Source organism: Sminthopsis crassicaudata, chromosome 4 (assembly GCF_048593235.1).
Source record: "Sminthopsis crassicaudata isolate SCR6 chromosome 4, ASM4859323v1, whole genome shotgun sequence".
Classification (NCBI taxonomy): domain Eukaryota; kingdom Metazoa; phylum Chordata; class Mammalia; order Dasyuromorphia; family Dasyuridae; genus Sminthopsis; species Sminthopsis crassicaudata.
This window is the reverse complement of record NC_133620.1, coordinates 293469439-293492602: the sequence shown is the minus strand read 5'-3', so window position 1 is coordinate 293492602 and position 23164 is coordinate 293469439. Positions and strand designations below refer to the sequence as shown.

Below are 23164 nucleotides of genomic sequence, written 5' to 3'. Positions count from 1 at the left end.
GATCATAGAAAAGGGAAAAGGTCTCATGTAAACAAAAACATTTGTAGCAGCTCTTTTTGTGATGGCAAGGAATTGGAAATTGAGGGAATACCCATCAATTGGGGAATGGCTAAACAAGTAATGGTATATTAATATAATGAAATACTATTATATTACTCTATGAGAAATGAAGAACAGGCAGATTACAGAAAAACCTAAAAGGATTTACATGAACTGATGTAAGCAGAACCAGGGGAACATTGACCAAAATAACAGCAACATTGTATGATGTTGGTTGGATAACCAATTATAATATACTTAACTTTTCTCAACAATACAGTGATCCAAGACAATTCCAATAGACTTGGAATGGAAAATATTATCTATATCCAGAGAAAGAACTATGGAGACTTGAATTCAGATCAAGGCATACTATTTTAACTTTAAAATTTTTTTCTCTTTCTCTGGTTTTCTCCCTTTTTTTTTGATTTTTTCTTTCAGAAATGACTAATGTGGAAATATGTTTAACATGATTGTACAATCTATATCAAATTGATTGATGTCATGGGGAAGGGATGGAAAGAGGGAAAGAAAAAAAATTTGGAACTCAAAATCTTATAAAAATGTTGAAAACTATATTTTCATGTAAATAGAAAAAAAATTAAGTGGGGAAAAAAGAGAGATGATTGATACACTATGGGCCTGTATGGGCCTGTATGTAATATATACAAGAGTTTGAAGAAATAATCTATACTAAGGGTAAGTGTGTTCTTATTTATAACAATGTCTTGAACCCTCAAAACTTTGCCCATTTACCTAGACTTTGGCAGTATTTCTTATTCCATTTGGAGTCAAGCTTTTTGTCTATTTCAGCATGAATATGTGACAGAGATCCACTCAAAAGATCCCCAACCTTTGGGCACATGCAATGTACTCTGCCTTCTGTCAACTCATGAAGAATCTAGGGAGCTTGTTTCTGGAAAGATGTGATAATATGTTACACAAAGACTCTGCTCTCTCAATTTGGAGCATGAATGGACATTCCATAACTTGTTTTGGTCTTCATGTAGTAAAAAGATGGACTTTTGATAGGCTGAACCAGAAGTGGGATGCATTCAAAAGACACTAATATAAGTTTCTTACCCTTTTCTGGTTGGAAGTAATCAAGGAAAGAGAAGATACTATAAATCTCTACATAAGGAAAGAGGCCTCAGACCTCAATCTGGGCTTGACCTTCTCCCATGTCTCATAGCTTAATGAATATAGTCCTTTACATTTTGTCCCTTTTAGGTGGAGTATGATGGAGAGTAATTATCTTGTGAACTTTGAAAGGTTGAAATAGTGAGCATCTGAATTCTAGGAGCTGGAGTCCATGCTAAGATTTTTCTGAAAGATGAAATAAATGGGATTTGTGGAAATCAAGTCTCAAGTGACCTGTTTGACCCAGCATAGATTGGAGGCATCCACTGGCTTCTGATTTGGAAGTAAACTTAAGGGGATAAAACCTTTATAGAAATTGCCCTAAATTGAGGGGCGGAGCCAAGATGGCAGAGAAGGCACACTCGATTCTTTAAGCTCCTCACATGCCCTCACTACCAATCTTTGAATTCAGCCTCAAAAATAGCACTTGACTGGTGAAATTCACAAAGATTAAAGGTACAAAGCCGAAGATAATCTAGAGGATCATCAGAGCAGGTTTGTCCTGAGGGGCAGGAACAGAACAGCAGCAGGCAGGGAGATAGGAAAAACTGTGTCCTGAGCAGACCAGGGACAGGGGTAGCCTCTGTAGCTAGAAAAGTAGTGGAAATGACTCTGCCACCATAGGCTGACTGCTTTGCCTTGATTGTAAAGCAGTGGACCAATAGAGAGATTAGAGCCACAGGTACAGGGTACTCTAAAACAACAGAACCCAACAGGATCTGGCTGTACCCCTCCCCCCCACAAAACTGGAAGTGACTCAACATAGACCAGCGCAACTGTGCAGCTACATGCTGAAGCATGGCTAGGGCAGCTGCAAATCTACATGGCAGGGGGGTGTAGCCCGGGGTAGTCTCTAACCTGCACAGTGGGGGACTCAGCCTGGTGCAACATAACTTCCCACAGGGCACAGCTCGACTCACTTCCGGTCAATGCAGGGCTATTCGCTGGTCAGCTGCTAATACCTACAGTCCCACAGCAGGCTTTGTATTGGAGTAGTGACACTTTCACTGCTCAGCCTCCTGCCTCAGGGCAGTTGTTAATCTGCACTTCAGGGTTCTTAGCTGGGCACAGCTAGGCAGTGCAGACCTGAGTCGTTTCCGTTGGGGAACTATTTCCCAGAGCACTCACGCACCTGGTCACTCTTTGTAGCCGGTTGACAGGCCATCCATACACCTATTCCTGTTCTGCAGAGGAAGCTGGTAACCTCCTGGCCCTGAAGGCAGACCTACAGGCTTTAAAAAATGAATTAAAAAAAATTAAAAGGATGATTGATAGCTTCTATACAGAAAGAGAGCAGGTTTTCAACCCCAAGGAGACTAATAGCACACAGTCTCCTGACAATTGTTGGTCCCCAACACAAAAGACTCTCCTAGAAGAGACTACTAAAAATTTTAAAAGAGAGCTAGAAGAAAAATGGGGAAAGGAAAGAGAAGCTATGCAAGAGAGTAACAACTTCCTGAAATGTGAATTGGAAAAGGTAAAAAAATCTCAGGAAGTGCAGAGAAACAGAATTTGTGAACTGGAAAAGGTAAAGAACTCCCAGGAAAGTAGGATTTGTGAATTAGAAAAAGAAAATAACTCACTTTAAAAAAAAATTAGTGAAATTGAAAAAAATTCCATAGAGCAAAACAACTCATTTAAAAACTCAATTGGACATATACAAAAAGAAGTTAAAAAAAAAAAAAAAAAAAGCTAATGAAGAAAATAACTCATTAAAAATCAGAACTGAACAAATAGAAACAAATGATTTTTTGAGACATCAAGAATCAGTCAAGCAAAACCAAAAAAATGAAAAACTAGAAAGAAATATTACATATCTACTTGAAAAAACAACAGACCTGGAAAATAGATCTAGGAACCGTCAGTAAGCATAATATGTAATGGAGATAAACTGGAACTTTTCCCAGTAAGATCAGGAGTGAAACAAGGTTGCCCACTATCACAATTACTATTCAATATTGTATTAGAAATGCTAGCTTCGACAGTAAGAGTCGAGAAAGAGATTAAAGGAATAAGAATAGGTAATGAGGAAATCAAACTGTCATTCTTTGCAGATGATATGATGGTATAGTTAGAGAACCCCAAAAATTCTAGAAAAAGTTATTAGAAGTAATTCACAACTTTAGCAAAGTTGCAGGATACAAAATAAATCCACATAAATCCTCAGCATTTTTTATACATCACCAACAAAATGCAACAGCAAGAGATACAAAGAGAAATTCCATTCAAAACAAATGTCAAGAGTATAAAATATTTGGGAATCCATCTACCAAAGAAAAGTCAGGAATTATATGAGCAAAATTATAAAACACTTGCCACAAAAATAAAGTCAGATTTAAATAATTGGAAAGACATTCAGTACTCATGGATAGGCCGAGCGAATATAATAAAGATGACAATACTCCCCAAACTAATCTATCTATTTAGTGCTATACTAATCAGACTCCCAAGAAACTATTTTAATGACCTAGAAAAAATAACAACAAAATTCATATGGAAGAATAAAAAGTCGAGAATTTCAAAGGAATTAATGAAAAAAAAAGTCCAATGAAGGTGGTCTAGCTGTACCTGATCTAAAGCTATATTATATAGCAGCAGTCACCAAAACCATTTGGTATTGGCTAAGAAATGGACCAGTCGATCAGTGGAACATGTTAGGATTACTAGGTGAGAACTCAGGTTGTCTGGACAATGACAAGGTGAGAATTCAGATTGTCTGGACAATTACAAGGTGAGAACTCAGTTTGACTTGATAAGAGGAGCAAGCTCATCGGTTGGAGTACTTCTTCCCAGAAGCCCTTGCATTATCCCACACCCATTCTCTGGGAGGATAAAAGAGGACACCACTCCAGAGATAGGAGAAGACTCTGCACTACATCAGGCTTGATGGGGCTCTCTGCAGGAAGGGAAGTCACTTCTCTGGACAAGAGTTAACAGCAACTGTCTGGAGACAACAGTTCACTACAGGAAGAAGAATCTGTCCAAGAGATTTGAGTTGACACAGCAGATCTCTTCCCAGAGAGCGATCCAGCAGATTCTGGAGATGACAGCTCACTACAGGAACAGATTAGGTACAAAGGACAAAAAAGGATACAACTATAGTAATCTAGTGTTTGACAAACCCAAAGATACCAACATTAGGGACAAAAATTCATTATTTGAAAAAAACTGTTGGGAAAACAGGAAATTAGTAGGGCAGAAATTACATATGGATCCACACTTAACACCATATACCAAGATAAGATCAAAATGGGTCCATGATTTAGGCATAAAGAATGAGATCATAAATAGATTACAGCAACAGAGGATAGTCTACCTCTCAGACCGGTGGAGGAGGAAGGAATTTATGACCAGAGGAGAACTAGAGATCATTACTGATCACAAAATAGAAGATTTTGATTACGTCAAACTAAAAAGTTTCTGTACAAACAAAACTAATGCAAACAAGATTAGAAGGAAAGTAACAAATTGGGAAAATATTTTTACAGTTAAAGGTTCTGATAAAGGCCTCATTTCAAAATATATAGAGAATTGACCCTAATTTATAAGAAATCAAACCATTCTCCAACAGACAATTCTCAGATGATGAAATTGAAACTATATCCACTCATATGAAAGTGTTCCAAATCACTACTGATCAGAGAAATGCAAATTAAGACAACTCTGAGATACCACTACACACCTGTCAGATTGGCTAAGATGAAAGGAAAAAATAATGATGAATGTTGCAGGGGATGTGGGAAAACTGGGACACTGATACATTGTTGGTGGTGTTGTGAAAGAATCTGGCCATTCTGGAGAGCAATTTGGAACTATGCCCAAAAAGTTATCAAACTGTGCACACCCTTTGATCCAGCAGTGCTACTACTGGGCTTGTATCCCAAAGAAATACTAAAGAGGGGAAAGGGACTTGTATGTGCTAAAATGTTTGTGGCAGCTCTTTTCATAGTGGCTAGAAACTGGAAAATGAATGGATGCCCTTCAATTGGAGAATGATTGGGTAAATTATGGTATATGAAGGTTAAGAAATGACCAGCAGGATGAATACAGAGAGGTTTGGAGAGACTTACATGAACTGATGCTGAGTGAAATGAGCAGAACCAGAAGATCACTATACACTTCAACAACAATACTGTATGAAGATATATTCTGATGGAAGTGGATATCTTCAAAATAAAGAAGCTCCAACTCACTTCCAGTTGATCAATGATGGACAGAAACAACTACACTCAGAGAAGGAACACTGGGAATTGAATGTAAACTGTTAGCACTACTGTCTATCTACCTTTGGAATCCAATTCTTAATGTGCAACAAGAAAATTGGATTTACACACATATATTGTATCCAGGTTATACTGTAACACATGTAAAATGTATGGGATTTCCTGTCATCTAGGGGAGGGAGTAGAGGGAAGAAGGGGGAAATTTGGAAAAATGAATACAAGGGATAATGTTATAAAAAAAATTACTCATGTATATGTACTGTCAAAAAATTTTTTTTTTATAATTATAAAATTAATTTTAAAAAAAGAAACAAAAACAAAAACAAAACAAAACAAAAAAAGAAAATAGATCTAGGGAGATAATTTGAGGATTATTGGACTTCTAGAAAATTATGATGAAAAAAAGAGCCTAGATACTATTTTACAGGAAATCATCAAAGAGAATTGCCCAGAGGTAACAGAACCAGAAGGAAAAATAGGCATTGAAAGAATTCATCGAACACCTTCTGAAAAAGACCCTAAAAAAAAATACTCCAGGGAATATTGTGGCCAAATTTCAGAACTATCAGACTAAGGAAAAATATTACAAGCAGCCAGGAAAAAACAATTCAAATACCGGGGTGCCACAATAAGGGTCACTCAAGATCTAGCATCCACATTAAAGGATTAAAGGGCCTGGAATCTGATATTCCAAAAGGCAAATGAACTTGGAATGCAACCAAGAATAAACCACCAAGCTAACCTGAGCATTTTCTTCCATGGAAGAAGATGGACATTTAATGAAACAGATGAATTTCATTTGTATCCAAGGAAAAAACCAGATCTAAACAAAAAATTTGATCTCTAACCATAGGACTCAAGAGAAGCAGAAAAAGGTAAAAGGAACTCTTGAGAACTGTATGTCTGTTGTGGATATGCATAAAGTTCACATATATAATTTGATTTTACTGACATAACATAAAAAAGGGAAGTAGAAATGGAAAGGGGATAATGTCAGAAAAAGGGAAAAGGGGAGATAAAAAGAGGGAAGCTACATCTTATCTTGAAGAGGCAAAGAAAACCTATCATATCTGAGGGAATTTAGAGAAGGAGAGGAACATTGTGTAAATCTTACTCTCATCAGAGTTGGCTTAAAGAGAAAATAATTGACATATTTGTTTTACAGAGAATTCTCTCTCACCTCATTAAAAAATGGGAAAGAAAAAGGGAATGGTACAAAAAAGGGGAAGGGATTGAAAGGGAGGAAGGAGGGATACTAAAGAGGGAGGGCTGCATGATACAAGTGGGGCCCATAAGTTTAATACTGGAAAAAAAGCATAATCTGGGGATAGTATGATGGCAGGAAATATAGAATTAGTAATTTTAACTGTAAATGTGAATGGGATGAATTCTCCCATTAAGCGGAGGTGGATAGCAGACTGGACCAAAAGTCAGCACCCTACAATATGTTGTTTACAGGAAACACATTTAAAGCAGGGAGATACATACAGAGTAAAGGTAAAAGGCTGGAGCAGAATCTATTATGCTTTAGGTGAAGTCAAAAAAGCAGGGGTAGCCATCCTTATCTCAGATCAAGCAAAAGAAAAAATTGATTTAATTAAAAGAGATAAGAAAGGAAACTATATCCCGCTAAAGGGTAGCATACATAATGAAGCAATATCGATACTAAACATATATGCACGAAGTGGTGTAGCATCTAACTTCCTAAAGGAGAAGTTAAGAGAGTTGCAAAAAGAAATAGACAGCAAAACTATGTGGGAGATCTCAACTTTGCACTCTCAGAATTAGATAAATCAAACCACAAAACAAATAAGAAAGTAATTAAAGAGGTAAATAGAATATTAGAAAAATTAGGTATGATAGATATTTGGAGAAAACTAAATGGTGATAGAAAGAAGTATGCTTTCTTCTCAGCAGTTCATAGAACCTATACAAAAATAGACCATATATTAGGACATAAAGATCTCAAAATTAAATGCAGGAAGGCAGAAATAGTAAATGCTTTCTTTTCAGATCACAATGCAATAAAAACTACATTCAATAAAAAGTTAGGCGTAAACAGACCAAAAAGTAATTGGAAACTAAATAATCTCATCTTAAAGAATGATTGGGTGAAACAGCAAATTATAGATACAATTAATAATTTCACTCAAGATAAATGACAATGATGAGACATCATACCAAAATTTGTGGGATGCAGCTAAAGTGGTAATAAGGGGAAATTTTATATCTTTAAAGGCTTACTTGAATAGAGAAAGAGAAGATCAATGAATTGGGCTTGCAACTTAAAAAGGTAGAAAAAGAGCAAATTAAACCCTCCCCCCAATCAAATACTAAACTTGAAATTCTAAAATTAAAAGGAGAAACTAATAATATTGAAAGTAAAAAAAAAAAAACAAAACTATTGTTATTTGTTTTTAATTCAAAACTATTGAATTAATAAATAAAACTAAGAGTTGTTTTTATGAAAAAAAAAAAAAAACAATAAAATTGATAAACCTTTGGTAAATCTGATTAAAAAAAGGAAAAAAAGGGGGAACTTTCCACCAGTGAGGAGGAAATTAGAGCAATAATAAGGAGTTACTTTGCCCAGCTTTATGCTAATAAATTTGATAACCTAAGTGAAATGGATGACTACCTCCAAAAATATAGGCTTCCCAGATTAACAGAGGAGGAAGTAAATTGCTTAAATAGTCCCATTTCAGAAAAAGAAATAGAACAATCTATTAAACAAATCCCTAAGAAAAAAATCCCCAGGACTAGATGGATTAACATGTGAATTCTACCGAACATTTAAAGAACAATTAGCCCCAATATTATTATTATTATTTTCTATTCATTTTTCCAAAATATCCCCTCCCTCCCTCCACTCCCTCCCCCCGATGGCAGGTAATCCCATACATTTTACATGTGTTACAATATAACCTAGATACAATATATGTGTGTAAATAGCATTTTCTTGTTGCACATTAATTATTAGCTTCCGAAGGTATAAGTAACCTGGGTAGATAGACAGTAGTGCTAACAATTTACATTCGCTTCCCAGTGCTCCTTCTCTGGGTATAGTTATTTCTGTCCATCATTGATCAACTGGAAGTGAGTTGGATCTTCTTTATGTTGAAGATTTACACTTCCATCAGAATACATCCTCATACAGTATTGTTGTTGAAGTGTATAGTGATCTTCTGGTTCTGCTCATTTCACTCAGCAACAGTTGATTTAAGTCTCTCCAAGCCTCTCTGTATTCCTCCTGCTGGTCATTTCTTACAGAGCAATAATATTCCATAACCTTCATATACCATAATTTACCCAACCATTCTCCAATTGATGGACATCCATTCAACTTCCAGTTTCTAGCTACTACAAAAAGAGCTGCCACAAACATTTTGGCACATACAGGTCCCTTTCCGCTCTTTAGTATTTCTTTGGGATATAATCCCAATAACAGCAATGCTGGGTCAAAGGGTATGCACAGTTTGACAACTTTTTGGGCATAGTTCCAAATTGCTCTCCAGAATGGCTGGATTCTTTCACAACTCCACCAACAATGCATCAGTGTCCCAGTTTTCCCACATCCCCTCTAACATTCATCATTATTTGTTCCTGTCATCTTAGCCAATCTGACAGGTGTATAGTGGTATCTCAGAGTTGTCTTAATTTGCATTTCTCTGATCAGTAGTGATTTGGAACACTCTTTCATATGAGTGGAAATAGTTTCAATTTCATCATCTGAGAATTGTCTGTTCATATCCCTTGACCATTTATCCATTGGAGAATGGTTTGGTTTCCTATAAATCAGGGTCAGTTCTCTATATATTTTGGAAATGAGACCTTTGTCAGAACCTTTACTTTTAAAAATATTTTCCCAATTTGTTACTTTCCTTCTAATCTTGTTTGCATTAGTATTGTTTGTACAGAAACTTTTTAGTTTGATGTAATCAAAATCTTCTATTTTGTAATCAATAATGATCTCTAGTTCTCCTCTGGTCATAAATTCCTTCCTCCTCCACAGGTCTGAGAGGTAGACTATTCTCTGTTCCTCTAATCTATTTATGATCTCATTCTTTATGCCTAAATCATGGACCCATTTTGATCTTATCTTGGTATATGATGTTAAGTGTGGATCCATATCTAATTTCTGCCATACTAATTTCCAGTTTTCCCAACAGTTTTTTCCGAATAATGAATTTTTGTCCCTAATGTTGGTATCTTTGGATTTGTCAAAGATTAGATTGCTATAGATGTACCCTTTTTTGTCCTTTGTATCTAATCTGTTCCACTGATCTACCGTTCTATTTCTTAGCCAGTACCAAATGGTTTTGGTGACTGCTGCTATATAATATAGCTTTAGATCAGGTACACTTAGACCACCTTCCTCTGACTTTTTTTTCATTAGCTCCCTTGCAATTCTCGACCTTTTGTTCTTCCATATGAATTTTGTTGTTATTTTTTCTAGGTTATTTAAATAGTTTCTTGGGAGTCTGATTGGTATAGCACTAAATAAATAGATTAGTTTGGGGAGTATTGTCATCTTTATTATATTCGCTCGGCCTATCCAAGAGCACTGAATATCTTTCCAATTATTTAAATCTGACTTTATTTTTGTGGCAAGTGTTTTGTAATTTTTCTCATATAATTCCTGACTATTCTTTGGTAGATAGATTCCCAAATACTTTATACTCTCAACATTTGTTTGGAATGGAATTTCTCTTTGTATCTCTTGCTGTTGCATTTTGTTGGTGATATATAAGAATGCTGAGGATTTATGTGGATTTATTTTGTATCCTGCCACTTTGCTAAAATTCTGGATTATTTCTAATAGCTTTTTAGCAGAGTCTTTGGTAGCCCCAATATTATATAAATTATTTGAAAAAAATAGGGAATGAAAGAGTCCTACCAAATTCCTTTTATGACACAGACATGGTACTGATACCTAAACCAAGTAGGTTAAAAACTGAGAAAGAAAACTATAGACCAATCTCCTTAATGATTATTGATGCTAAAATCTTAAATAAGATATTAGCAAAAAGACTACAGAAAATCATCCCCAGGATAATACATCATGATCAAGTGGGATTTATACCAGGAATGCAGGGCTGGCTTAATATGAAAACTATTAGTATAATTGACCATATTAATAATCAAATTAACAAAAATATATGATCATCTCAATAGATGCAGAAAAAGCATTTGACAAAATTCAACATCCATTCCTAATAAAAACACTTGAGAGTATAGGAATAAATGGGCTTTTCCTTAAAATAGTCATATGTAATGGGGATAAACTGGAACCTTTCCCAGTAAGATCAGGAGTGAAACAAGGTTGCCCACTATCACGATTACTACTCAATATTATATTAGAAACACTTGCCTCGGCAATACGAGTTGAGAAAGAGATTAAAGGAATTAGAGTAGGTAATGAGGAAACCACACTATCATTCTTTGCAGATATGATGGTATAGAGAACCCCAGAAATTCTACTAAAAAACTATTAGAAATAACTTTACACAACTTTAGCAAAGTTCCAGGATACAAAATAAATCCATATAAATCCTCAGCATTTTTTATACATCACCAACAAAATCCAACAGCAAAAGATAAAAAGAGAAATTCCATTCCAAATAACTGTTGATAGTATAAAATATTTGGGAATCTATCTATCAAAGGAAAGTCAGGAATTACATGAGCAAATTACAAAACATTTGCCACAAAAATAAAGTCAGATTTAAATAATTAGAAGGACATTAAGTGCTCTTGGATAGGCCGAGCGAATATAATCAAGATGACAATACTCCCCAAATTTATCTATCTATTTAGTGCTATACCAAGCAGACCCACCAGAAACTATTTTAATGACCTAGAAAAAATAATAACAAAATTCATATGGAAGAACAAAAGGTCGAGAATTTTAAGGGAATTAATGAAAAAAAAAATCAAATGAAGGTGGCCTAGCTGTACCTGATCTAAAACTATATTATAAAGCAGCAGTCACCAAAACCATTTGGTATTGGCTAAGAAATAGACTAGTTGATCAGTGGAATAGGTTAGGCTCACAGGACAAAATAGTGAACATCTATAGTAATCTAGTGTTTGACAAACACAAAGATCCCAACTTTTGGGATAAGAATTCATTATTTGACAAAAACTGCTGGGAAAACTGGAAATTAGTATGGCAGAAATTAGGCATGGACCACACTTAACACCACATACCAAGATAAGATGAAAATGGGTCCATGATTTAGGCATAAAGAATGAGACCACAAATAGATTAGAGGAACAGAGGATAGTTTACCTCTCAGACTTGAGAAGGAAGGAATTTGTGACCAAAGGAGAACTAGAGGTCATTATTGATCACAAAATAAAAAATTTTGATTACATCAAATTAAAAAGCTTTTGTACAAACAAAAGTAGTGCAAACAAGAGTAGAAGGGAAGTATCAAACTGGGAAAACATTTTTACAGTTAAAGATTCTGATAAAGGCCTCATTTCCAAAATATATAGAGAACTGACTCTAATTTATAAGAAATCAAGCCATTCTCCAATGGATAAATAGTCAAAGGATATGAACAGATAATTTTCAGATGATGAAATTGAAACTATTTCCACTCATATGAAAGTGTTCCAAATCACTATTTATCAGAGAAATGCAAATTAAGACAACTCTGAGATACCACTACACACCTGTCAGATTGGCTAAGATGAAAGGAAAAAATAATGATGAATGTTGCAGGGGATGTGGGAAAACTGGGACACTAATACATTGTTGGTGGAGTTGTGAACGAATCCAACCATTCTGGAGAACAATCTGGAATTGTGCCCCAAAAGTTATCAAACTCTGCCTACCCTTTGAGCCAGCAGTGCTACTACTGGGATTATATCCCAAAGAAATACTAAAGAAGGGAAAGGGACCTGTATGTGACAAAATGTTTGTGGCAGCCACAGTGGCTAGAAACTAGAAAATGAATGGATGCCCATTAATTGGAGAATTGTTGGGTAAATTATGGTATATGAATGTTATGGAATATTATTGTTCTGTAAGAAATGACCAGCATGATGAATACAGAGAGGCTTGGAGAGACTTACATGAACTGATGCTAAGTGAAATGAGCAGAACCAGGAGATCATTATACACTTCAACAACAATACTGTATGAGGATGCATTCTGATGGAAGTAGATATCTTCAACAAAGAGAAGATCTAATTCAGTTCCAATTGATCAATAATGGACAGAATCAGCTACACGCAGAGAAGGAACACTGGGAAATGAGTGTAAACTGTTTGCATTTTTGGTTTTTCTTCCCAGGTTATTTTTCTGAATCCAATTCTTCCTGTGCAACAAGAAATTTGCTTCTGCACACATATATTGTATCGAAGATATACTATAATATATTTAACATGAATGGGACTGCCTGCCATCTGGGGGGAGAGGGAAGGAGGGGAAAATTCAGAACAGAAGTGAGGGATAATGTTGTAAAAAAATTACCCATGCATATGTACTGTCCAAAAAAAGTTATAATTATAAAATTAAGTTTAAAAAATAAAGTATATAAAAGAAATTGCCCTAAGTTTGAGTTGTCCTTGTCCTTGTCCTCAAGTTCTAGAACAAGAAGGCAAAGCAGAAATAGAAAAATTCCACTGATCACCACCTGAAAGGGATCTTAGAAGGAAATCTTACAAGAATACGATAATCGAGTTTCAAAGCTCCTAAAGAAAGAAGAAAATATTGCAAGCAATAAGAAAAAAATTTGAAATATCATGGAGATATAGTAAGGATTACACAAGACCTAGCAGCTTCTACATCAAAAAGCCATAGGTCTTAGAATACTATATTCATAGAACAATAGGGTTGGGATTACAACCAAAGGTAATTTAGCCAGCAAAGTTAAATATAATCTTGAATGAAAAAAAAAAAAGTCATTTAACAAACTGAAAGACTTTCAGGTATTTGTGACAAAAGCAACAGAACTTAAAGGAAAATTTGACACATAAGATCCAGGAGAAATATAAGACAAACATTAAAGACCAATTACAAGGGACTGAATAAGATCAATTTGTTTTATATTGAATCTTCTCTTGTTTCCAGACAATGTACATGACAATGTTCTTTTTTTCTCTTCTCATTTTGTATTTAAGTTAAAAATTAATTTAAAAAATTTACCAAAAAAAAAAAAAACCAAAAACCAAAACAAAACAAACAAACAAACAAAAAACAAAACACTTAAAAAACTATTTGAGACTCCTCTACCCAGAGAATATATTCCTAGATCCTGGGAAGAAATGTCCATACCTCTGTTCTTGCTTAATATCCATTGTATGTATCTATTTGTAAAAGTTAAATGATGTTAATAAGTTAAGTGATAGTGAGGCACTAATCACTGATAATTGATATAGGAGAGAATCAGAATGGGAGCTTCAGCAGATAGCATTTGAGAAAGACACCCTTCCTTATCCTTCAGAGGTACCCTTAGGATTCTGAGGAAAAAGTGTAGTATGTTTTGTTGGGCGATCAAGTCCAGAATCTTGTTACTGGTAAAAACAATCTATATTTTCTATTGTGGTTGTGAAAATTGTTACCTATACAATTTGGAAGAAATAATTTAAACTTTTAGGACCTCAATTTTCTCATTGGTAAAATCTGGATAATAATGTTTGTATTCAAGGTTACATTATTATGTATATTGAAATGCTTCGTACCAGTTAAATGTGAATTGTGATTATTACTATTGACCTTACCTCCTAAAGTTCTTTCCCAAACACACCTTACCTTTATTTATTTATTTATTCCAACCTGCACCAAGAACATGATCTACTCTGCCTCTTTCTCCAATTCTGTCTTTTTTTTCTACCAGCATCAGTTTTGGATAAGTTATAGGTGAGTTGAAATTCATATGTCAAATTGCCTATTTTCATGTTCTTTCTCATTTTAAAGGAAAGACTAAGCCTGGGCAAGATAGACATTCTAAAGAACTTGGACTTTTACCATGTTCATCTTCCTGGTTTCCTATAACTCCAGGAAGCTTCTAGGTATCTTTGTCCCCAAAGGAATCATTTATATGGTAATTCAATGTATTATTTTTTTTTTCATGGGGATAGGATGTGATGAGAACATTTCCTTTTTTTGTTCCTTTCCATCTGAGTTTTTATTGGACATAGGGAAAGGAATTTATTTTTTAGGATTAAGATAAGTTAGGGGCTTCTGATCCTTTGTACTGACTGTTCAATTCAGATGAGTTTACTTCAGACAGAGAGAATTCTTCAAAATCAGCTTCTTTGTTAAGCAAGTTCAAGAAGTTGCACTACCATTTTGGGTATTTCTCTGGCTGTCAGGTAAGGTATTTGTTTTCAAATTCTCTTAGATATGCTGACAGAAGAGTGATAAAATTAGATTTCTGCCAATTTGCCTTAGTGGGGAGAATCAACAGCTTCGGGTAGAAGTTCCTGAAAAAAAGATTTATGCTCAATATAAGAACAAACTTCCTAACAATATGAGTTGTCTCCAAGTGCAATGTGCTACTTTTTAGGGAAAAGTGAGTTTTTTATTACTAGGAATCTTCACTAGGAGGCTAGACAACCACTCATTAGGTTGTATATGATCTCTCTCAACCTTCGTTTCCCTGTAGGTAAAATAAGGCTAGCAATAGCACCTACCTCATGTGACAGTTTGAGAGCAACTGAGAGAGTATATAGAATGAATTTTGTAAAACTTAAAGTTATAGATACATTGTTATATATTAATTGTTATTTCTCAGTCCAGTAGGAGTTTCTATGATTCTAGTAACTTTAGTAGCTACTAAAAATGGATATAAGTAGGAATAGTCAAAGCTCATAAGAGCAGATTGTTAAATTTTCAGTGTGAGCATTTATCCCTTAGAAATTGGCAAAGACTACAAATCAAGCCTTGATTGTCTAGTCTTTAGAAAATGTTAATACAGATTAAATTTGAAAGTAGGTGATTTTATTCCCAACCCCTTCTACCCAGAGCCAATTGTTAAACATTTACACTCCTGTGTTTATTTTATAAACTACATAAATAATAATGATAAAAATAATAAGTGGCATTTGCAAGGTGATTTCAGGTTTGTAAGATGGTTTACATATATTATCTCATTTGAGCCTCACAATTCCTCTAGAGATTCTGACAACAAATTGTTCGGGTATGGGATAGATTTTAGGGAATGAAAGGGAATACTAATTAGAGGAGGAGGTAAAGTAAAGTAAAGTCCTATTTTTCTCTAAGGCAACAATCCCAGAAAATCACCTTATGTCTAGTGTTTGTCAGAGAGAGGGAAATGTTCTAGTTAACCACTTTGGATCAGTCAATTAATCAATAAACATTTATTAAACTTCAATTATATACTAGGGATTGTGCTAGAAGCAGCTGGTGACACACTGCTGGACTTGGAGTCAGAAAGATTTGGATTCAAATCCAGTATCAAAAACTTACTAGTTATGTGACCTTGAGCAAGTCACTTAACTTCTATTTGCCTGAATTTCCTCAATTATAGAATAGGAATGGGACAGCTAGGGAGCAAAATGGATAGAGTGCCAGTTCTGAAGTCAAGAAGACTCACCATCCAGTGTTTAAATCTGGCCACAGACACTTCCAAGCTCTATGACACTGGGTAAGTTACTTAACCCTGTTTGCCTCAATTTCTAATCTATAAAATGAGCTGAAGAAGGAAATGGCAAACAACTCTAGTATCTTTGCCAAGAAAACCCGAAATAGAACCACAAAGAGTAGGACACAAGTGAACAACAAAAAGAAGAAAGAATAGGGATAATAATAACATTTACCTCATAGGGTTGTTATGAGGATCAAGTAAGATAATATCTGTAAAATTACTTAGCACATTGCTAGGAACATAATATATTCCTTCCCTCACTTCCCCCAATCTCTGAGGCTACAAAGAAAGGCAAAGGACAGCCCCTGTTGTCTAGGAACTCACAGTTTAATGGAAGCAATATTGGAAAGGCAGAAATGTTTGTATTCTGAGTCTCACAGCTTCTTTCCATTTCTGTTTGCTAGCTGTATGACTATAAATAAGCAAGTCAATTAACCTCTGTTTGCCTTAGTTTTCTTAACTATAAAATGGGAAAGTAATTTCTGCTAGCTTCTTCATAAATAGGAAGAAGATGCTGCTGGTGGTGAATATGATGGATTAGAAAGATCTTTTTGACTTGTGCTTATAGTCATGGACATGAGTCAGGGAGAAACATTGTTTTAAGGTTACAAACGACTTTGCCCACAACAACCTCTGAGAAAGTATAAAATTATCCCATCTTACAAATGAGAAGACTGAGACTCAGAGATTGACTTGACAAAGGTCATACTGATGTGGCTGTTGTAGACTCCGGATGATGGTAGGCACCAAAAATAGTCATGGTCATGTGAAGAAATCATAATGTCCATTCTCTTTGGAAAAAGGTAGATTTATTTACGGGAATAGATTATAGACAAAATGAGGGGGAAAATAGATACCAGGTAACTATGAAATAGAGTTGGTAGAGCATAGAAAGGGATTTTAATTATTAGTGATGGAAAGGGTAAGTTCCCTAGTGGTTGGGGTATGCCCTTAGCTTACAGGGTAAATCTTGAAAGGCTCTTAGCACCCTAAAGGAATTAGTTAACAATAAGGAGAAGTGGGGTCAGGAGACCCCACAAAGCTTGGTGGGGTTAGGAGATACCACATGGCATGGGGGAGGCAGCAAAAAGAAAGATACCTGAGGCAGAATGCTGTGGCAGACTGACCCAAAGGAAGGCAGCAGTGAAGTTATAGTTTATAAGTAGATTTTATAGGGAAGTGTCAAACTCTGGATTGGTTAAAGGGGTGTGTCACTAGAATACTTGGAGCACATTCACCTTTCTGACAAGGGAAGACAACAAAAATCAATGATGGAGAAACTATTTGGAAGGGCCCTCTCCAAAATCATTCTTTCCAATTTATTTCCCTCAAAGTGTTACGGGCATAGCCCCTTTAAGATTTCTTGTCTGATCTACCTTTGGGACAAGATATTCCTAAGGGAAAAGATCTGAGCCAGTTTGGTCTGTACCCAGCCCCCAATTGGTTTGGGTTTTCAGCCTCCTTTGATACAAGATCTGGTCAAACTAGTTTGGGCTTGTACCCAGCCCCCCCACTGGATCTGAGCTGGCCAAAAATCTGGCCTTCAAGGAATTAACCTGGGCTCTGCCCATTGCTTCTTCAAGCAGATAAAAAAGAGTAAACTAGAATCATCTTGGGTCAGAGATTTGAAAGATGCCAGCTAAGATGCTTGCATCAGAGATTCTCTGTCCCTGCAGCTTTCGGTGTGTATCTTCCTCTATCTAATTAATGCCTTTTACTAACCAGACTTTAACCTTGCTTCCAAACCTGGCAATAAACATCTTTTTACCCATCTAGGTTTTTGGGCTGTAAATTCATTTACAGGGGACTCTCGCCGCCATTAGACCTGATTTAACTTTGTATCCTTGTGCCGAATCCTAAGGGGGTTGCAGGGGAGCTCCATGTGACTCCCTGTACCCCAAATCCTGCCACTAGACCTCACTTAATCCTATTGAGGTATATACCTCCTCATTAGGTATTTACCTCATGATTTGGTTCAAGTTACCTAATCATTTTGAAGTTCCCTATTACCTCATCAAAAGGAGACATATTTCATCCAGCCTAATGTGGAATAAAGGATGGGATAATAAAAAACTGCTAGACTCAGAGTCAGTAAGACTTGGGTCCAAATCTTACCTCTCACATTTACTTGCAAAAGGATTATGGACAAGTCATTTAACCATCCTTATCTGTCAAATGGCAATAATAATACCTATAGCACTATTTTTAATATCAGAATTATTGTAATGCTGGAGAAACTGAGACAAGATAGAGATTAGAGAGGTTTTAATATTTTATTTGGATTTCTGAGAAGAAGAGATTTTCTGGGACCAAAGGATCCATTTTGGTCCCAAGCTGATGTATTAAAGCATTCAGCATCAGCCTCAGCATCAGCAAGGAATGTGAGATTCCAATCAAATACACATGTGGCTCTCAGATCAGGGGAGACAAAGAAAGGAGTAGAGTTTAAGCATTGGGAAACGGTGGGAATTTCCAGGCAGGGACCATCAATTTGGCTCTGACTGGTTGGGAGCAGGACCATAAATTCTGATAAACTGGGAGTGAAGGGAGTAGTCAGAGACAGAAAGTCTGGAACTTAGAGATAGAGGATACCAATTAGTTATCTGGGATAGGACATCGGGACTTTTATCTTTTGGAATACCAGAGTGGCCAGATCTCTACAGCCCTAATTATCTCAGCCATAATGAACAGGAAAGGGGGGGGGTTACAACCAGGGGGATTGAGGAAGAACAATTCAATGAACTGAGGTAGGACAATTTGGGGAAACTGAGGCAGGACAATTTAGGGAAACTAAAGGAGGACAATTAAAGGGAACTGTGGCACAACACTATCTAAAAATCGAATTGCCTGCTTCTACAGGTAGGAGGTTCCCTATCACTGGAGTTCTCCAAGGAAAGGTCCAGGTATGTTATAGTGGGAATTATTTAATATTTTAAAACAATTAAAGTGAAATTTTAAATTAAATTTTCATACTAAAAGTACATTTCATCAATCAGTTCAGGAGCTTGGAGAAACCTCTTATAAATGTTTATTCATTTATTTTATAGCAACTAGAAAGAAGATCTTACTTCAGGGAACACAAGAAAAGGAGAACTGATTCACTGAAACTAAAAGAACTTAACCATTTAAATCTTAAATCTAAATCTTGTGATTATTTTTACAAAGATGCATTCTTTAAATTATCTATCAACAAATAATAGCTATTATTAGTTGATTAATTCCTTCACTTTTAATGTCAAATCATTCTGGTTTTCATCAAATGGTCAATAACAGGCTCTTGCCCAGGCCTCAGTGGCTCATTCTTTAGTCTTTAGTGGCTTAGAATGAGTGTAAATAGTGATTGTTTTCTGTTCTAATCGGGAATTTTGATGGTCTTCTCCTAGATCTATGTTTTTGTGATGGTAAATTAGGCTATCTTTTTTCTCAATTCTTACCTAACCCTTAATCATTGAATGAGCTTTGCCTCAGACAAACTGAGGCTTGGGAAAGACCTTAATCTAGAAAGACCATATTGGGCCATCACCAGTCATCTTGACTTTTGTCTTGCCACTGGATGATGATAACTTTGGAGGATAGAGTGAAACTGTTGACTCTGTGCAGCTTAATTCCAATTGATAAGCAAGTCAAAATATCATTCATTGAGGTTATTGGTCCTCATTGAATAAAGGATGAAGAACCACGACTTCAAAGGGTTGTTTTGAGACTCCAAATAAGATGACATTTCTTTAAAGCATTTTGAAAACTTTAAAAACACTATAAAGGTTGTCTTGCTCTTGGTATAGCTGATAAGGTCAGAGTAGCAATTCCTAGTTCAAAATAAACATATGATAAATTCACAATGACTATTATCTTTGCCAAGAAGGGCATTCATTTAGTAGAAGTTATAGATGAAATGAAGATGTAAAATAGACACCAGGATTGGTAAAGATAAAATTGATTTGGGAGTACAAAAAGATTACCACAAAAAGGAGTTTTGGAAAAATCTATTAAAGGAAGATAGGCCTGCATATGCCATTGACTGGAAGATTAAATCCAAAGATTTTGCAGATTAACCAGAATTAACTTAAGTAATGAGAAAATGCCTTTAAAGGGAAGATACTATGAGGGAGAAAGAAAGAGAATATCTTATAATGGATCCTGAAAAGGACTTAGCAACAATCTCAAATCATAAGCACATCTTTTATAGGGGAAATAACTTTGGGGATTTCTCTGGGGAGGAGGGAAAGTAAAGGTGGGAACAAAGATGTATATTGAGATGTGGAGATTGCCTTGAACATATTAACAAAGACAGTTGGGAAATATTGAGATGTGGAGATTGCCTTGAACATGTGTGTGTGTGTGTGTGTGTGTGTGTGTGTGTGTGTGTGTGTGTGTGTGAGAGAGAGAGAGAGAGAGAGAGAGAGAGAGAGAGAGAGAGAGAGAGAGAGAGAAAGAGAGAGAGAGAAAGAGAGAGAAAGAGAAAGAGAGAAAGAGAGATAGAAGGAGAGACAGAGAGACAGAGACAGAGTAAGATGGGAGAGAAACATTTTTATATATATGAGAGAGAGTTCAAATTTTTGTCTCCATCTGTTCCTGTGTTTCCTATTACAATTTTTTTTTTTCTTATAGATGATGAGGGTCAGGAGAGCATTTCCTAATTCCAAAGATGAAGCTAAAATGACAAAATCGCATTAATGTTCTCTTTGCCAGAGTTCACAAGAAAAGGTCATGGACAAAATCCAAAAATGATTTTGCAACATGTTTTTTGGGGAAAATGATTTTTATAACTCAGAGGGACAAGGGGGTAAATAAAGGAAGCATCTTGGTTTTGACAAGGATGTGTATTGAAATGTTGGGACAATATAAAAGATGCTAACAAGACAATCTGGAAAAGCCTGGGTTCCCATCATGGTTGTTTTAAAGATGCTAACAAGGCAGTCTGGAAGCACTACTTTTCTTTTAGAATGCAATTATAGTTGGAAAGAGTTCACATTATGACTGCCTTAGCTATGGTACTAAGATAATTTGGAAAAGCTGACCCTTCTGTATATAAATAGCACTGTGGCCTCCTTTTAGTATTTCCTGACAAGGGAAGAGAATAAGCTGGTTTCAGAGTTCACATTATATGGATACTAATGTGTAATCCTGAGCTATTTACTTCATTTCTCTAAACTTCATGTAGCTCATTTATGTAATGAAGGAGGTTGAACTAAATAATTTATGATCTTAATATTTCCAACTTTAACACTACAATTTTCTATAGTTTTGGGGTTGTAGAAAAGTAGGTAACAGAGAAATGAAGTGAGTTATGCAGTTATATGAACTGGTTTAACAAAACCCGAATTTAGAAGTTTAGGTCTCCTGATACCATGATGATCCTCAATCTTGACAGAACCTAGGTTATTTCCTCAAACTCAAAGTTTTTTATGTAACACTTGCAGGATTCTCTAAACAACTTACTTCTCCTTCCCTGATGTGACCCCATTTCACTATTTTGACACAAAGGCACAGAAAAGAGAAATAGGGATTTAGAACATTCATATTCCCACATTGTATTTTATGATTTATGATATGTCATTTATGAAAAAAAATCACACATGATTTTTTTAACAAGTTATTTGTTAAAGTACCTCTCTGAGCCTCAGTGTTTTCCTCTGTTAATTGGAGGCAATAATATTTACACTTCTTATTTCACAGAGATTGTTGTAATAAAAATGATGAGGTGCAAGTGATAAGGTTAGTGGTAGTGAAAAGATGCGAGAATTGGGGTGGGGAATCTCCTATGGTCAGAGCAGATCCAATGTGAAAGAATTCACAAACCCAAAATCTGTGTGGCAAGAAAGGAATTTTATCATTCACTAAGAAGGAAGCTTTCTTAGTGGGCAAAACTCATTAGGAGTTTGGCAATGAGAAGTCAGTTTTGCTAGAAAGACAGATTTCTTAATGGCAAGGTCCTATCAGGAAGGCAACAAAGGTTATCACTGAGAAAAGAATATCCCCACAGTGGGCAAAAGTCCTGGCAGGCAGTTTTCCCAAGTCAGTTTCCTTGGCAAGCATAATTCTGTTTAGGACTTCTGCAAAGATTTGGGGTTCAGAGTTGTCTTATTAGCCGAAGCTTGGGCTTCCATTCAAAATAGAATGAGATTTCACTCAATATTGTCAATGCCCCAGGCCTAGATTTCCAATTGAAAAGAGATTACTTATCTTGGAGATTAGAGTCACTCAATAGTACTATCAGACCAAGATCTCCAATTGAATGAGACCACTTAACTTTGTCTGGGAAAGGTATGCTTTTCCCAGGGGAAAGCGTGAGACAGTTTCAGGGTTCATTCCCCCAAAAGCACTCTGTAAATCACAAAACACTGATGGATAAGTTGATATTTTTGTCTTTGGACCTCTTTCTAGATCCTTTTCCCAAGTTAGACACCAACATGAACAAAGTTCATGATATCAAGTAAAGGAGAAAAATGTACTCTTTACTGTTAAAAAGGTCCCATTCAAATTTAAATTCTATGATCCCTGAAGTCTTTTTTTTAATTGTTTGTGTTTATTTTAATTTGCATCTTAAAAGTTAGTAGTTTATTTTGCCCAATTACATGTAAAAACAATTAACATTTATTTTTAAAAGTGTGAGTTTCGAGTTCTCTCCCTTTTTCCCTTTCCATCACCTCAATGAGAAGGCAATCAAATAAGTAAAGGTCATCCATGTATAGTCATGTATTAATGTATTAATTATGTGAAAGAAAACAAAGGGAAAAACCCTCAAGAAAAACATATCTCATGGATAGCATTTTTCATCATAAGTCCTTCAGAGACATTTTGAGAAGTTAAATAATTCACAGCTAATCATCTTACAATATTCCTGTTATTTTGTACACATTATGTTTCACTTTGCATCAGCTCATGGAAGCCTTTCCATATGTTTCTGAGAGAATCCTGCTCATCATTTCTTATAGCACGATAATATTCCATCATAATCATGTGCCACAATTTGTTCAGCCATTCCCCAATTGATGGTCATCCATTCAATTTCTAAGTCTTTGCCCCAGAAAATACCTGCTAAAAATATTTTTATACATATAGGCCCGTTTTCTTTTTTAAAACATTTTTTGGGATGCAGACCTACTAGTGGTATTGTTAGGTCAGAAGGGTATGCATGGG

At 35.6% G+C, this 23164-nt stretch overlaps 1 protein-coding gene across 1 annotated transcript in view; it reads left to right on the top strand.

The window, feature by feature from the left end:
* The first annotated feature begins 14593 nt into the window (after positions 1-14593).
* BTNL9 (butyrophilin like 9) overlaps positions 14594-23164 on the top strand; it is a 36230-nt gene continuing 27659 nt past the window's right edge. Inside the window, exon 1 of the mRNA XM_074311522.1 lies at positions 14594-14729. The gene's annotated coding sequence lies outside the window, so the exon portion shown is untranslated. The remainder of the gene's footprint in view (positions 14730-23164) is intronic.